We start from the raw sequence: 16,778 nt of genomic DNA, 5'->3' as shown, positions 1-16,778 counted from the left end.
ATATATATATATATAGGCATATATGCATATAATGATATACAATTATATGCATGTCGGTGTGACTGTGAATATATATATTTATATATATATATATATATATATATATATATATATTTTCTCACAGACATGTATGTATATATATATAATATATATATATGTATGTATGTATATAACTGCTGAGTTCAGGGTGCTAAAATTAACACACTTCTGTTTTATTACATGTTTTGTTGGGGGGGAGGTGGAAAAGTCTGTTAAATTAATCCATCATTTCTCAGCTATGCCTCTGTGTAAATTAAAAAAAAAAAGAAAATGAAAAAACAAAAAAAAAAGAACTAAAGCTTTCACTTGGAAAATTGGTTTTAATTTCGAATTTAAAAAAAAAGTAATTAAATTTTTTTAAAAAACATTTTTTTCTTCTTTCTGATTGATCTGTTTGTATATTTATTTTAATATAATGAAATGTTTACTTTCAAGGGTAGTAATTAAAAATTAACAAATACTAAAATCTGTGAAGAAACATTACCTCCATCTCTAAAACCAACCCACCCACCCTCCCACCCACACCTTTCAAATCTTTTTTTTCTCCTATTAAAGATATTTTTTCTTTTTTTTATTTATTTATAGCTACTGTCTTTTATTTATTTTAATAAAATAAAATAATTAAGGAATAAAAAAATATTTAGAAAATGACTAATAAAATCTATTCAGAAACATTTGCCCATCTACCCTTCCCCTCCACCCTTCAATGTCCCCTCATTAACTACTATGCAAGATTATATTCTAATTTAATTTTATTTTACTTCTTCTCAGTATGATGATCACCTTTGCAGTCTAGAATTAGAATAAGCGAGCTGAACAAAAACTAAATGTAAAAAGTCTTATATATATATTGCTTTCTTTTCTTTCTTTTTTTTTTTTTTTTTTTTTGTAGATATGAAATATATATATATATATATACATACACATGGAAGTAAAATTTAATGTAAAAATTGAATTTTTGTCTCTGTTTACAATGGAGTTTTTGCTTTGTGCCTGCACTTAATTCCTGGGGGGTTTTTTTCTCCCCTCCTCTTTCCTTAAATTTTCCCATTTTAATTGGTTCCTCTTTAATTTTTTTTTTTAAATTTCATTTTTCTCAGTCTGTTGTTGAAATGTTATCATTTCATGCCTAAGCATTCTCAGGTTATTGTTGTTTTTTTTTTGTTATCTAATTAAGAGACTGTCACTTAAGTCAGCAGTATATGTAATATAACATTACACAAACACATACACATATATATAGGAAGTGTTACTTTGTGTGTGTCTGTGGTTTGTTTTGGTTTGTGTTGAAGCAATGAGAAATTTTAACAACTTCTTAAAAAGATTCATTTTCAAAAGGTTAAAAAGTTTAGAATGATACAACAATGCACTATAGAACAAACAATGGACTATATACCTGTTGTAATTTGGTTATCTATAGTCCAATGATATTTTGGAATTACAATTCCTTCTTCAGATCTTCTTAGCAGAGACTCCAGCAAAGAAGATCTGAAGAAGGAATTGTAATTCCAAAATATCATCAGACTATAGATAACCAGATTACAACAGGCATATAGTCCGTTTCTTGTTCTATAGTGCATTGTTGTACCATTCTATACTTTTTATTCTTTACAAACAATACACAATGCTTCAAGCGAACTACAATACTCTCATTTTCAAATTTCTCAAGGATTCAAAAACCAGCCAACATATGGCTTAGTCGTAAAGGAGTTGGGCTCATGATTGAAAGGTCATGGTTTTGATTCCCAGACTGGTTGAGGCGTTGGCTTCTTTGAGCAAAGCACGTCATTTCAGTGTTCCAGTCCACTCAGCCATAAATAAGTACCACCACCACCAACAACAACAACAACCGGAGTGGCTAACCCTCATACAATCTGGCATCTTGTTCAGAGGAGAGTATTATACTCGGAGTTACTCGCCATGGAAACAAGGGGTGTTCTTCAGCCTGGATAGGCCTGTAGGCTTATGAAAGACTTATGACACACATGCGTGTACACACACACACACACACATGCACACACCTATTCTCTTTCTCTCTCTCTGTCATGCATACACAAACACACTCCTACACACACTTTTTTAATTGTGTAAGTGCCATTTACATGTAATTTGCATACACACCCTTTTTAAATGCAAAAAAAAAGCAGAAACATTAACGCTGAATGATTGTATAATTATATTAACATTAAAACTGTATGTATATATATATATATACTTAATGTATGTATATAAATATTTATGTATATATGTGTACGGTATGTGTATAGATTTTTCTATATATTTATAGACTACTTGTTTATACTTAACAACTTTCTCTTTAATGATGATGATGATACTACTACTACTACTAATAATAATAATTAATCTGAAGTGTGTGTGCGATGATATGAAGTAACTTTCTTTCCCTATTTCCCCACCTTTCACTATTTCACCCATACACTTAAAATTTTCTGTTGTTTAAGATTAGTACCCTTCTCTTTCCATGCACACACACACACACACACACACACACACTCTATCTAAGAATATCAGAATTTGGTGATGCATTAACATTTAAAAAGAATGGTTGGAATTGGTCTGGTTTGATTTGGTTAAGCTTGCGTGTTGGCAGCGGCGGTGGTGGTAGTGGTGAAAGGTCTTCATCTTACCCCCCCCCATCTCCTCACCCCGAATGAATAAACATCATTTTGATGACCATCACTCCTCATCTTCTCCACATTTGCAACTTGGAATGTCTGAATGAATGCAAGAAAAAAAATTATATGAAAATAAGCAGTTGAGGTTTTTTGTGTGTTTTTGTACCAATTTCCTTTTTTTTTTTTCTTTTTTTTTTTTTTGTCACCAAATTAAACAAATTGTCATAATTGACTAGTACTGCTGGTGCTAATAATTAATTCTTTGTGTCTTTCTCCATTGATTAACTGAGTAATTCTTGATTATTGATTTTATTGTCTTTCTTGTGCTTTCTGCAACACAAAGGTATTTTGTGGAAGTCTGTTTCTGATAGAGTGAGTACTATTTGAGAAATTGTTATTATTATTATTACTTGTTTTAATTCTCTTTCCTTTAAAATTCTTGCCTGCAAATGATTAATTTCTTAGTTTTTTGTGTCACCCCCCCCCCCTTTTTTTTTTTACCATTCTTAATTGTATAACCAGCTCCCAAATAACCTATTCCACCTACACCTGGCTAAACCAACTTCAATAAGTGTCTGCTACAAATTTTCTGACTTTTCGTATTGTACTCTTACCTACATATTGGTATTTGACTTGTAGTTTATAGCAAGGTTACTAGTCATACTAATTCTGTTCTGACTTCTCGTTTTACTTACCACACAGTTTTAAAAAAATAAATTCCTTATTCAAACCTTAAATTTCCCCATGCCTCTAATACATCAGATTAATTCTTTTAATTTAGTATTTTATTTAAAGGGTGGTAGAGGTAGCTGAGACAGTATTATTGGTGCGTAAGCCTGAGGTCAAAATCTGATTGACCAGATGACCCTACAGCAATCGGGTAGTTGGCCTAGCATCTAGCTGTGGTCCACAGATCCATTCTGGATATGGTATGGCCCTGCCTAGATGTGATAGCCATATTGCTTACACCATCATGCAGTATGCCTCTGCTTAGATAAGTCATATTACATACTCTAGCATGCAGTATGCCTTTGCCTAGATGAGTCGTATTGCATGCTCAACATGTAGTATGCCTCTACTTATTTGAGAGCCATACTGCATGCTTCAAAATGCAGTATGCCTCTGCTTAGATGAGTCATATTGCATACTCTAGCCTGCAGTATGCCTCTGTCTACCTCACAGTCATACTGCACATCCCAATATGCAAAAAATGAATTTTACGGTATGCAGCATGGCAGTCTGGATATGTTGTATTCTCTCCACTGTCCAGTCTGTCTCTGTATGCCTGAATATTTTGGTGGCAGGCAAGGCGGTCTTAGTAAGAGGGCAACAGTTTCGGTTCGTAGAAGCTGTGGGTTAATTAGATGCCTTTTGGTATTTATTTCCAGCTGCTCCATCTGTTTCTTAATATTTTAGAATATATTGAGAGAGAGAAAAGGACAGGGTTGAGTTCAATCCAATTAGCTGTACGACAAGTTGGCACTTGTTCCCAGTCCTAAGAAATTCAATTTTACTAATTTTAATTAATGCTTGACTAATTGTTTTTTTAGTTTTTTGGTTTTCTAAAACATAATTTTATGTTATCATAATTTGTGAAAATTAAAAAAAAAAAGTTTTATTTTGTTCTTATAATTGTTTGTTGAAAACAATTGTGTTGCCCTCAAAACATTAGTATAGCTTTTGACCGTATCTGGCATGCAAATCTCCTATTGAAACTGGCTGCCTGTGGGCTCCATCCAGCTCTCATCTCCTGGATTGGTAGCCTCCTACTAGATTGCATTATCACAGCATGTGTTGACAGAGCCATGTCCCACACTCTATCAACTCTGGTATACCCCAAGATTTGTTTTGTTGTTTTTTTTTTTCCTCTCTTCCACCCTTATCCTTCTATACATTAACAACTTAGTTGGTATCATGCTCAACAATACCCACTTTTACGCAGATGATACTACCCTTCATTTCTTCCCGTAAGATTCCCCAACCATGCTTCATCCACATGCAACACTCACCTTATGTCAAATGTGCGCTGATTCTGTAGAGATCTTGAGAGCATCCTCCAATGGAAATTGTGCTGATCTTGTCTTTATTCAGTGCTAAAAGAGAATACTAGTGCTACTTAAATCAAGAAAATATCCTCTGACTTCCAGATCCAGTAAGTTAAAAGCAAAAAAACAAAAATCAAATTCTGCCAAAGTCAACTTTAACCTTCATTCTGGGGTCAATAATTATCAGTATGGTACTAATGGTAGTTAATCTAATCAACTATCCCCTTAAAGAAATATTGTGGCCTTTTACCAATATTAGAAAGAATTGTAATTAAATTTATTTTTATTATTGAGCTGGCAAAATCCTTACAGCATCGGAGAAAATGCTTGGCTGCATTTCATCCAGCTTTTTGTGTTCTTTGTTCAGTTCCCACTGGGATCTTCTTTGTCTTTCATCCCTCCAGGGTCAACGATGTCAACTAACACCCTTCATTTGAAATTGCTATCCTTGTACCTAAATTAGAGGCAGTTATTATTATTAAGCATTGATGTGTCACCAAACACTGGGTCTTTGGATTCATTTATACCAACTCTAGAAAAAAAAATATGCTACATTTATTCTCTTCTGGTCTTCCCCTGTTGGCAGTTGAAGCATGTGGATAAAAAGGATAGTTCAACTAAAATATGTGATCGAGATGTTCAAACTCGGTCTCAACCAGCCAAGTAGAAATTATGTATTTGACTCGAAATAGTTGAAACAGATTATTAGTAAGATGGTAACTGAGTGATTGTACTGGAATTGGTAACCGAAGAATTTCAAGGTTTCTATTTTGGTCAGTGTTGTCTGAAGTCTTTCATCATTGTAGGCTCAGGAAAATAAGTAGCTGTAATGTATTGGAGTTTAAGGAGGGGGTCTTATTGATTGAAGCTTGGAGCAAGTTCCACTTTTTTTTTATTATTATTATATATATATATATATGTATAATATATCCAGGTTGAAGTCAATGCCAAGTGGAACTATTTCTTTGTGTGCGTGTGAGAGTGTTTTATCTATTGAAATTATTCTGATAACATTGTCTACATTGGAAAGAAGATAAACAAAGCTATTGAATGAAGAAGCTGTAGCTATGGACATCAAATTATCATCATCATCATCATACACTGTGCTGATACATCTTGTCTGTTTATATCTTTAACCTTATAAGGACATGCTTTAATGATAATGTGCTCTTATGTGATATTGTTGATAATGATATATATATTTAACATTGTTTTTTTTTTCTTTTTTTTTTTTAAGAAAATAGCTCATATTTTTTAATCTATACATAAATTTATTAATGAATGAGTTTAATGGCTTAAATATTATTTAATTTGATCTCTGTGACTAGATGTCATGGGGGTGGTTTATTTACCAATGTGTGTCCTTAAAAGTGTTAAAGTCGGAGTTTTAGTTAGACTTCAGTAAAATGAATTATCTGGAAGTTTACTAGCTCTAAAAGGAGCAAAAAAGTACAATCTTTTTTGTTTGTTTGTTTGTTTGTTTTAAATTTCTTGGAACTACTTTTTTTTTTTTTTTTTTTTTTTTTTGTTGCAATAATTCATTCAGTAACAGTTAATGAGGTTCCATTAAGTTTTATCCGTTATTCCGTTGAAGTGTCTGGTGACAGAAAGGACCACAACTTAGCAATTGGGTTTGCTGTGTTGTTGTTCACTGGTGAACATGCACAGTTAACCTTGTTGGTTAATATTAATGGCTCACTAGTGAACAGGAACAAAGGGTTTGTTGGCTTACAAGTATTGTTCACCAGTGAACACAATCAATAGGGCTTGTTGATTAACAAAAGGCTTATTTGCTCATAAGTGTTGTTCCCTGAACACAAGCAGTTAGCTTTGTTGATTTTTCAATAATAGTTCACTTGAGAACATAAACTAAAGGCTTATTTGCTTCCATGTGTTGTTCACCGGTGAACACAATCAACTGGGCTTGTTGACCTACATGTATCGTTCACTAGTGGACATAATCAATTGGCCTTGTTGACTGTCAAGTTCTGGCAGTTAACATGAACGTTCAACTTTTTTTTTTTTTTACTCTGCCAAACATCGTGTAAATGATGTATTTCTGGTGTAATTAACAAAGAAAAGAATTAAAAAAAAAAAATTCCTGAAAAATTGATTTCTTCTTGAAATCGAACTTGAACCATTGTAAATTGTAAATATTGGATATATTTGTTGTAAAAACAGAACAAAAGAACCCTTAAAAAAAAAACCTGACAAATTATAATTTGTCGGTTTACCTTTCATTGCTGTATTCAGTTCATTGTGTCATTTGATGGTCTAATTTTGTACTGTTTCTCTCTTGTTCTTTCTCTTCACATCAAACTTGACCATTTAGTCCCCTGAAAGAGGCCAAACATCTTTACCAGCAGTCATCTCTATTGTCTAAAGAATTCCTCCTCCTCCATTTCTTAAGAAACAGCCTTTAGAAAGAAATTTCATCTTTGAAACTTGCAACTAGTTAATTCTTATTTCAAAGCTTTTTCCTTTTTTTTCTTTTTCCCTTTCAATTCAGCTTTTTAGGAATTTTTGTTAGAGAGGCTTGCTTGCCTTTTCTTCTTTTTTTTTAAGTATTTTATTCTAAAACTTTTTCAAATGCAGAATTGATTTATATTTCAGTCTTTCTACTTAAATTAGGAAACTTGAAATCTGTTGCGGTGACATATATATATATATATATATATATATATGTAGACATATGTATATATATATATATGTAGACATATGTATATATATATATATGTAGACATATGTATATATATATATATGTAGACATATGTATATATATATATATATATATGTAGACATATGTATATATATATATATATATGTAGACATATGTATATATATATATATATATGTAGACATATGTATATATATATATATATATGTAGACATATGTATATGTATATATATATATATATATGTAGACATATGTATATATATATATATATGTAGACATATGTATATATATATATATGTAGACATATGTATATATATATATATGTAGACATATGTATATATATATATATATATATGTAGACATATGTATATATATATATGTAGACATATGTATATATATATATGTAGACATATGTATATATATATATATGTAGACATATGTATATATATATATGTAGACATGTATATACATATATGTATACACATGTATATACACATGTATATACATATGTATACACATGTATATACATATGTATATACATATATATATATATATATATATATATATATATTCATATATGTATGTATAAAATATATATGTATGTATATACATATATATTCATATATATATATATATATATATATATATATATATATATATATATATATTTCAAAGGCAGTGATTTTTTTTTTGCATGAGTAGATACTCAGAGTAAATCTGTTTAGAATATTTCAAATCTTATATTACTCTACGCTTTGAATTCAAGAGATGTGGGTTTATTTTCATTTTAGTTTTTTCAAATTGTTTTTGCTCTTAGCTTCTCTCTCTTTATAATTGATTAAACAGTAGTGGTCAAAATAGTAATATATATCTTAGGGTGGATTCATTTAGCTCTAATGCTACCCTAACATTGGTTAGCTTAATTTAGAGGTCCTTAAATATGAGGTTGTGTGAGTGTATATGTGTCTGGGTATATGTGTGTGTGACTCTAAAATCTGTTATGCATATGAAAGACACTTGCCAGTTAATATATATATATATATATTATTTTCTATTCTGTTAATTTTCGTAATAAAACTCTTATTTGATGTAGGTAATTTAAAAAAAAAAAATCTGGTATTAGATTCATTCTTGAATATTTCCGAGATAATTTTAGCTTTTTTCAATAAATTTTTCATTTTTGTATTTGCTGTTTTCACAATGAATTTAATAGATATTTAAATTTGAGGGAGAAAAATAATTACCAAATTTTATTTTATTTTATTTTTCATTATTATTGCAACATTTCATGGTTTTATTGTTGACTTATTTTTTTTAATTTATATATATTTTATGTGTGTATGTGCGAGTAAGAGAGTGAGAATAAAATATTTTGTTAAAGGAACTAAAAAGTGTTAACCTCATAATAATCATCATCATCATGCTCATCATCATTAAACAGTTAGTCGTGACCCTAAAATATACATAATCAGAATTTTATTTACAGGTTTCAAAAAAAAAAAAAAAAAAAAGAAACTTCCTCAAACATGAGAAAAAAAAATGAAATAATAAAAAACAGATAATTAAAAATATATATATTAAAAAAATGAAGGCTCATCATCCAAAGTATATGGGATGTGGAACAAATATTAAATGAAACCCCTCTCTTATTATGACTCTATTATTTCAACAAAAAAAAAAAATATTTTAAGACCTATTTAGCTGAACTCTGGACAAGTTTTTCAAAACTTTGACCACTGGTTTCTGACTTTGCTGGTTATGGATATAACATCAGACAAATTAAAATACTAATTCTGACATGTATAGAATAAAAATGACACATTTATAACTATATGTTGTATGTATTTTTATTATTATATTGTTGTTGTTTTTTTATCATTATCATTATCATCATCATCATTATTATTATTCCTGTTGAAGGCAGTAAGCTGGTGGAATAGTTTGAGCGTCAGACAAAACACTTAACATTATTTCTTCGAGTTCTTTAATTTCTGAGTTTGAATTCTGCTGAGGTCAACTTTGCCTTTCATCTATGTACCAAATTTAGAGATTATTATTACTATTCCAAGCTGGTGTGTTTACGTCCCTGTAACTTAGTGGTTCGGCAAAAAGAGACCGATAGAATAAGTACTAGGCTTACAAAGAATAAGTCCTGGGGTTGATTTTCTTGACTAAAGGCGGTGCTCCAGCATGGCCGCAGTCAACTGACTGAAACAAGTGAAGAGTATTACTTCTATTTAAGGCAGCGAGCTGGCAGGATTGTTAGCAGGCCGGGCAAGATGCTTAGCGGTATTTTGTCTGTCACTATGTTCTGAGTTCAGATTCCGCCAAGGTAAACTTTGCTTTTCATCCTTTCGTGGTTGATAAATTAAATACCAGCTATGCACTGGGGTCGATGTAATGGACTAGTTCTGTCCACCCTCACTCCAATTTCAGGCCTTGTGCGTTCAGTAGACAGGATTATTACTTTTATTTTAAGGCAGCGAATGGGCTGAATTGTTAGCACACAGGGTGAAATGTTTAGTGGTATTTTGTCTGTCTTCACTTTCTGGGTTCAAATTCCACCTATGTCGATTTTGCCTTTCATCTTTTTGGGGTTGATAAATTAAGTACCAGTGAAACACTGGGGGTCAATGTAATCAACTAGTTTCCTTCCTCTAAAATTTCAGGCATTGTGCCTTTAGTGGAAAGGATTATTATTGCTTATGTTATTATTCCTCTTGAAGGTAGCAAATGCACAGAGTTGTTAGTGTTGGGGAAAAAACTTTTCAAGGGCAAATGCAACTAATGGGTGGCATAGAGGAAGAAGTGCCTAAAAGATATAACCTTACAAAAGGCTCTCCTGGCAGTTCTTAATGGGATGGGGAGAGGTTTTTTTTTTTTTTTCCAAGTTTCATGTGTCTCACTTTTTGTCTGAATTGTTGCAGTGTAAATATGAACGAACCATTGAGGGGACTTCAGGCATTTTTTTTTTTTGAGTGTGGGTGTCTAAGAGCATGGTTTCAGTCCACCTGCTGCATAACTGTTCCTGAGGGGGTTGGAGTGAGCCATAGTCTTCACACTATATTATCATCATTTAATGTTCATTTTTCCATACTGGCATGGTTTGACAGGAGCTGGTAACTGGAGGGCCATACCAGGCCTCAGTCATCTGTTTTTGGCATGGTTTCTGCAGCTGGTTGCCCTTCCTAATGCCAACCACTTTACAGTATGTACTGAGTGTTTTCACATGGTACTGGCGTGGATGCTTTTTACATGGTGCCAGCACAGGTACTTATGTGGTACCAGTATGTGTGGGGTTGCCAAGTAGCTTGTAGGACAAGGACGTCACAGCTGAAAGAGGGAAAGGAACTGAGAAGTGGGTATGTTCCAGGGGAAAGGTTGGAGTATGATAGAGAGTCAGGTATAGCTGTCTTACTACAGAGAAGACACTTAGCTATCATCATCATCATCGTTTAACGTCCGCCTTCCATGCTAGCATGGGTTGGACGATTTGACTGAGGACTGGTGAAACCGGATGGCAACACCAGGCTCCAATCTAATTTGGCAGAGTTTCTACAGCTGGATGCCCTTCCTAACGCCAACCACTCAGAGAGTGTAGTGGGTGCTTTTACATGTCACCGGCACGAAAACGGCCACGCTCGAAATGGTGTCTTTTATGTGCCGCCCGCACAAGAGCCAGTCCAGGGGCACTGGCAACGATCTCGCTCGAAAACCCTACAAAGGCCAGTCAGGCGGTATATATATATATATTAACTATAAATGGTGGTTGAGATATCTGTCTCTTAGAGGTGAATAGGATATAGTTTGTGTGTGTGAGTAAGTGGTGATGTATGAGGTTTTGGTTGGATCAAAGTCCATGGATGTTAACCCTTTAGCATTCAGATTACTCTGTCAAATGTAATATTTATTCACATTGCTTTGAATTAATTTTGTATTATCTTGTAGCTTCAAGTTTTTGATGTAATTGCTTATGACATTGTAGCTTAGGTGTGAGAGGTTAGATCTGGCCACTTTGAACATAAAATAGAATATTTGGGCTAGATATGGCCTGTTCAAATGCTAAAGAGTTAAAGCAGAAAGAGAATTGTCTAGGGATAGCATAGAATTGGTGGAGCTCTGACAGTCAGCTGACTTGAACTGCTGTAGGATTTGGGAGATGGAAAATGCGCTTTCTGTAATATGTGAATGTATGGTGGGTGGTTACATGAGGCTGTGGTCAGGCAACATGATATTTACAGTGGCACTTTGGGTCAAGTAGAGGTTGGGAAGAAATCCAAGTGTTTTTGTGATGTCCGTGTGTCAATCAGGGATGTATACAGGTAATGAAACTAATTGACTTAGCATGAGTTGAAAATTGCAAAAATGTTGATTTCTGCTCTCAATGGCTTCAGTATGTGATGAGTGGGGGAACCAAGATTGCAAGCATTGGAATGATGACTTCTGAGAGAGAAGTGCAGTGTTATAGACGTATTTTGATGTAGGAAGGGATGTGGTTGAAGAGTTGGTAGTAGTTGGAGGATTTCAGAGAGAAACAGAGGAAGCAGATGTACTTAGAGGTGGGGAAGGGCTAGGACTTGGGGCTGAAATGTTACTGGCTTTGGGTAAAAGAAAATACAGGAGGATCAGTTAATTATAATTTTACTTGACATATTCCCCTCTCAGATTCACACACTTATTGCAGTGGTCCTTCAGTTTTTTCTAAGCCCTGTAAAAGAACTCAGAAAGTTGGGCCTCCAACCTGGCCTTTTGTGATACCTTTAAAGCTAGGAACTTTTCAGCCCCCTCCTAGATCAGTGGTTCTCAGCCACAGCTCCCAGGGCCTCATGTGGCCCATGACAATCTTACCTCTCTAAATATAATTAATGTCTCTTTAATTGACTTGTGTTTTACTTTTTGTTTTTCTTTTGTGCATCCCCTTGAAAAAAATTCAAGTTTTGGATCTGGCCTGGATATTAACAAAAAGTTTATTAATCACTAATTCAGATTATTCTGTCAGATGTAATTACTTATTTATTCACATTGTTTTGAATTAACCTTGCATTAATCTCATAGCTTCAAGATTTCAATGATGTGATTGTTTATTTTTTTAGAAAGACATTGTAGGGTTGGTGTGAGAGGCCAGATCTGGCCTGTTTGAACATAAACCAGGAAGAATATTTGGGCTGGATATGGCCAGTTTAAATGCTAAAGGGTTAACCTAGCATAAACAGGCGTCTTTTATTGCTGATCTCCATGTGAAACAGGTAAGTGGCAGAGATGTTTGAATAAACAACGTGACTTTAAAAAACAATTTTTTTTAACAGTTTTATGTGTAAGTGCGGGCATGGCCGTGTGGTTAAGAAGTTCGCTTTGCAACCATGGGGTTTTGAGTTTAGTCCCACTGCAGAGTACCTTGGACAAATGTCTTGTACTATAGCTCCAGGTCAACCAGTGCCTTGTGAGTGAATTTGGTTGTAGGAAACACAGATGTATGTGACGGGCTTCTTCCAGATTCCAACTACCAAATCCACTCACAAGGCTTTGATTGGCCCAAGGCTATTGTAGAAGACACTTGCTCAAGGTGCTACGCAGTGGGACTGAACCCGAAACCATGTGGTTTGCATGCAAGCTTCTTACCACACAACCACGCCTACACCTATGTGTATTTCTATATATGTATGTATATTTATGTATGTCTGTACGTCTAGGTATGTGTTTGTATATGTATGTGTGTGTGTAATGTGTAAGGCCCTGCCTAAATCATCATCTTTCCTCTTCCTCACAGCAAAGAAATCTATTTCTAGCAGGTCATTTGACCTGCTAGAAATAGAGATTTGCCTGCTATTTTTAGCATGTCGAGCAACTACGTAAAAAAGCTCCCGCATTAAAATTAATTCTAAACTTAGTGTATATAAAACACAAAACCTGGTCTATTGGTCTCGTCTCGTGAAGATAGCGAAAATGGTGTAACTTGTATTCTCTCAAAGATAAGAGATGAATCTAGTTGCCATAGTAACTCCTTGTCCGTGTATTTTACCCAACAGTTTTTTTTTTTTTATTATATTTGTTGTTAAAAAGTATTTCACTCCAAATATGGCAGCTGGAGACATTCAGCAATACTACCACAACGTGCTGTTATCTAAACAATACCCCAAACTAACATAAACACAAAAACATTCGAGCGAGAGACTCTGACAGAGAGGCGTTTGTCTGTGGCAATGAAAGTGAATGCAGTCAGTATTAACTTTAAAATGTGAAATGAAAATAAAGTTCAAGGAAATTACTGTTTGTCTGTGTTAGGCTGGAATGAATATAGTCTCTCATATAATAATTAACTCATGTGTTGGTTCGTTATCAACACTAATGAAATAAGTGTTGGAGTAGAAAGCTGCCAAATCCCAAATAGAGAGTGAGTGTGCGAGTGAAATGAAGAAGTATTTATTACATTGCTCTGACATTTAACTTGTCGTTCGCATTGAGTATATTACGTAATTTAAAAGTTATTCTCAAAAGTAAGGGAAGAATTTAAGATTTAATTTCATTAGGCGTCGAGCTGGCAGAAACGTTAGCACGCCGGGCGAAATGCTTAGCGGTATTTCGTCTGCCGTTACGTTCTGAGTTCAAATTCCACCGAGGTCGACTTTGCCTTTCATCCTTTCAGGGTCGATAAATTAAGTACCAAAATTTCGGGCCTTGTACCTAGAGTAGAAAAGAATATTTAATTTCATTATCTTGGTAAAATTATCTTATATATATATAACAGGAATACTAAATAAGCTTATAAGATACAAAATATAAAGCAGAATGAATACAGATTGGGCTTAAAATTTTGAAATATAGCGTGAGTTCAAGGAAGTTAATGTTTGATTCAAGATAGTTTGGTTAAGATCTGTGATCTTCAACTTTTTTCTGTACCTTGTTACCGTAATAAATGTTTGGTAAATGTTTGCAGTCCCTAGAAAGCTTTGTCGTATCTCCAGGGATGAAGACACCACAGCTCTAGAACCAGATGCTTAATATGGGGCGCCGCTGTCAGTGACTTTTCCTCTGCTTCTAGGTCATGGAATACCTTACTTTATATATAAGAGGAAAAAACAAAAAAACAAGCAGAACGAGTATCTCAACTCATTTAGAATAATTTAGTTAGGGCAAGGTGAATTTGAAGTCTTACAGTCGTTTCTGAAATAACTTAAGTGATAGGTTAGCATGTCCACGCACTGGGTATACCGTCATCAGAGACGAGGTATGAAAGTTCTAGACAAGGGAAAATTTAGTTTTACAAGGAGTAAAGAGTAAATGTAGTTAGAAGAATACAGGCGGGAGGATAATGTTCACAACTCATCTTTTCCAGAGGATATGGATGTTGGTCAGTACTTCCATGAAGGTACAGGTCCTTAGTTAAAATCCTAGGTAAATCCAGGCGGTATTTTGAATGATGTATTCATATTGAAGCGATAGCTAGTATGTAAATGTGTGTATATAGAGGGAGAAAGTAAGATAGACATAAATGGGTTTTGTGAGTGGGTGTATATGGGAGAGAGAGGAGAAAGGAATAAAAATAAGATAGGGGTAAAAGGGTCTGATGACAGTATACCCGGTGCGTAGAAATGCTAACCTATCACTTGGGTTATCCCAGAAACAGCTGTAAGACTTCAAATTCACCTTATTGTAATTAGATTACTTTGGTTTTTGCTTTTTTCTCTAATATGATATATACCTACTATAACAGAACCTTAATGCGGATCCCTAATCCAGCATCAGCTGTGAACTTGGAACCTAACGGAGGACCAACTATAGCACTTACTTAGTGTACCTATTCGTTTAGATCACCAGTGAACTAAACCTCTCATATATATATATATATATATATATTGCCGAGAAATATATTTTAACGGATTCGAAACCGAACCGATTATGCATCACGAGTAAACTACAGTAGTTTCACATGATCGGTCTTTTAAGCAATTAATTAACGTCAAGCTATCACGTGATTCAATTTTCTAGAGTCTTCCTGAACCTTATGAAAGGCCACTTTTGACGGTAAATAATTGCACCTAGCGGCTGAGATGAATTGCAGAATTTTGAGGCAGCTGCGCATTGTTTCTCCGTCCTCACTACAGCCAGGCGGTTAAGACAGATGACTAATAGTCGACAGGAATCTTCGTCGCCACGAATATAATACAATCGTTTCCAGTTACGATGGCTCAGCTACAGATTGCTGTATTTGTAAACTTGTCGCAAAATTCTATCTCTCCCAGTGTGTAATTATTGTTGTTTTTATTTGTAAAAGACCAACACAAAACTCTATGTTCAATAATAAACTCATATGTTAATTGTTCATGGGTGTTGTCAGTTATTTCTTCACACAACCCGAGAAATATATTTTCATTCAGCAACTGAACTAGCCATCGTCTCAGACCAGCTAACAATACTCCAACTGGCGGCAATATAACTGGTCAGAATGTTACCGATGGTTTCGCGCCGGAGCGCATAACTTTTTTGCTGGAGGTAAATATTTGGTCCGATTTCGCTCGGTGATGATTAAAAAAGAACCAGAACGAAAAAGTGGCGATGTTAGTTGTGGACGAAGGGTATCACCTGTGCGTTTATCTATTTTTCGTTTTCGAATTAAAAGAAAAAGAATAAAAAGGACGACCACATTAACAAAACGAATTTCCTTTTATGAGGGCAGCAACGAAATATTTCACTTTTTCAGTTCAGGAAAGCACCTAGATCGTGTGAATGTTTTTACACTGATCCTTTTCTCGGCCAAGCAAAACTTGTAACGCTTACTTTCATTGAAGTATGACGCCGGTTGTTCCAGAAGTTTCCAGTCGATTTGGAATTGTGTTACTTCCTCTTTTAATCGCCATATATAGCTGGCCAATGTTGTGATATTGCGACTCTATTGGGTTCTAAAAGAGGATCTGCGATTATTTAGCCTGGTCTTAAAGGGACCCTCTATTATCCCAACATATTTGTGTGTGTGTGTGTGTGTCCCTCTGTTGTTTGCTGTTACTGGACAACACCAGATCTGCTTCGTAGACCATAGTCAATAATGATCATTTATTGGGTAGTCACTGTTAACCCTTCATGAGCATCTTGGCTCTGCATGAGGCTTTGGGGCGTTCACTAGTATTATTTTGATACTAGGTGCACAGCTGAACGAGATCTTTACGATAAGGTTCTTGAATAATCTCCTACAACCATGGGCCTGTGTAAAATGCTTATCTGCTTATCTAAGGAAAACCCTTCCCATACAGGTTGAGTAAGAAAGGTGGGGAAGACATGACAATTAAAACCAGCTCAAGGTGGCGTGGCTATGGTTGACGAAAGACCGCAGGTGGAACCTTTCCATAAGCGAAGACTAATTCGGTCCTCGCTGCTTCAACCAGGCAA

General features: G+C 34.3%; 1 long non-coding RNA gene across 1 annotated transcript; it reads left to right on the top strand.

Annotated features, from left to right (window-relative positions):
* Positions 1–10,186: 10,186 nt before the first annotated feature.
* On the top strand, positions 10,187–15,717 carry LOC128249499 (uncharacterized). The gene is made up of 2 exons (XR_008265605.2): positions 10,187–12,643; positions 15,384–15,717. It is a non-coding gene; the product is annotated as an uncharacterized LOC128249499 (long non-coding RNA).
* Positions 15,718–16,778: the final 1,061 nt, after the last annotated feature.

This window comes from Octopus bimaculoides, chromosome 15, assembly GCF_046866305.1.
Source record: "Octopus bimaculoides isolate indiv1 chromosome 15, ASM4686630v1, whole genome shotgun sequence".
NCBI lineage: Eukaryota > Metazoa > Mollusca > Cephalopoda > Octopoda > Octopodidae > Octopus > Octopus bimaculoides.
Note: the sequence above shows the minus strand (reverse complement) of the source record. Positions and strands in the feature narration are given on the sequence as shown.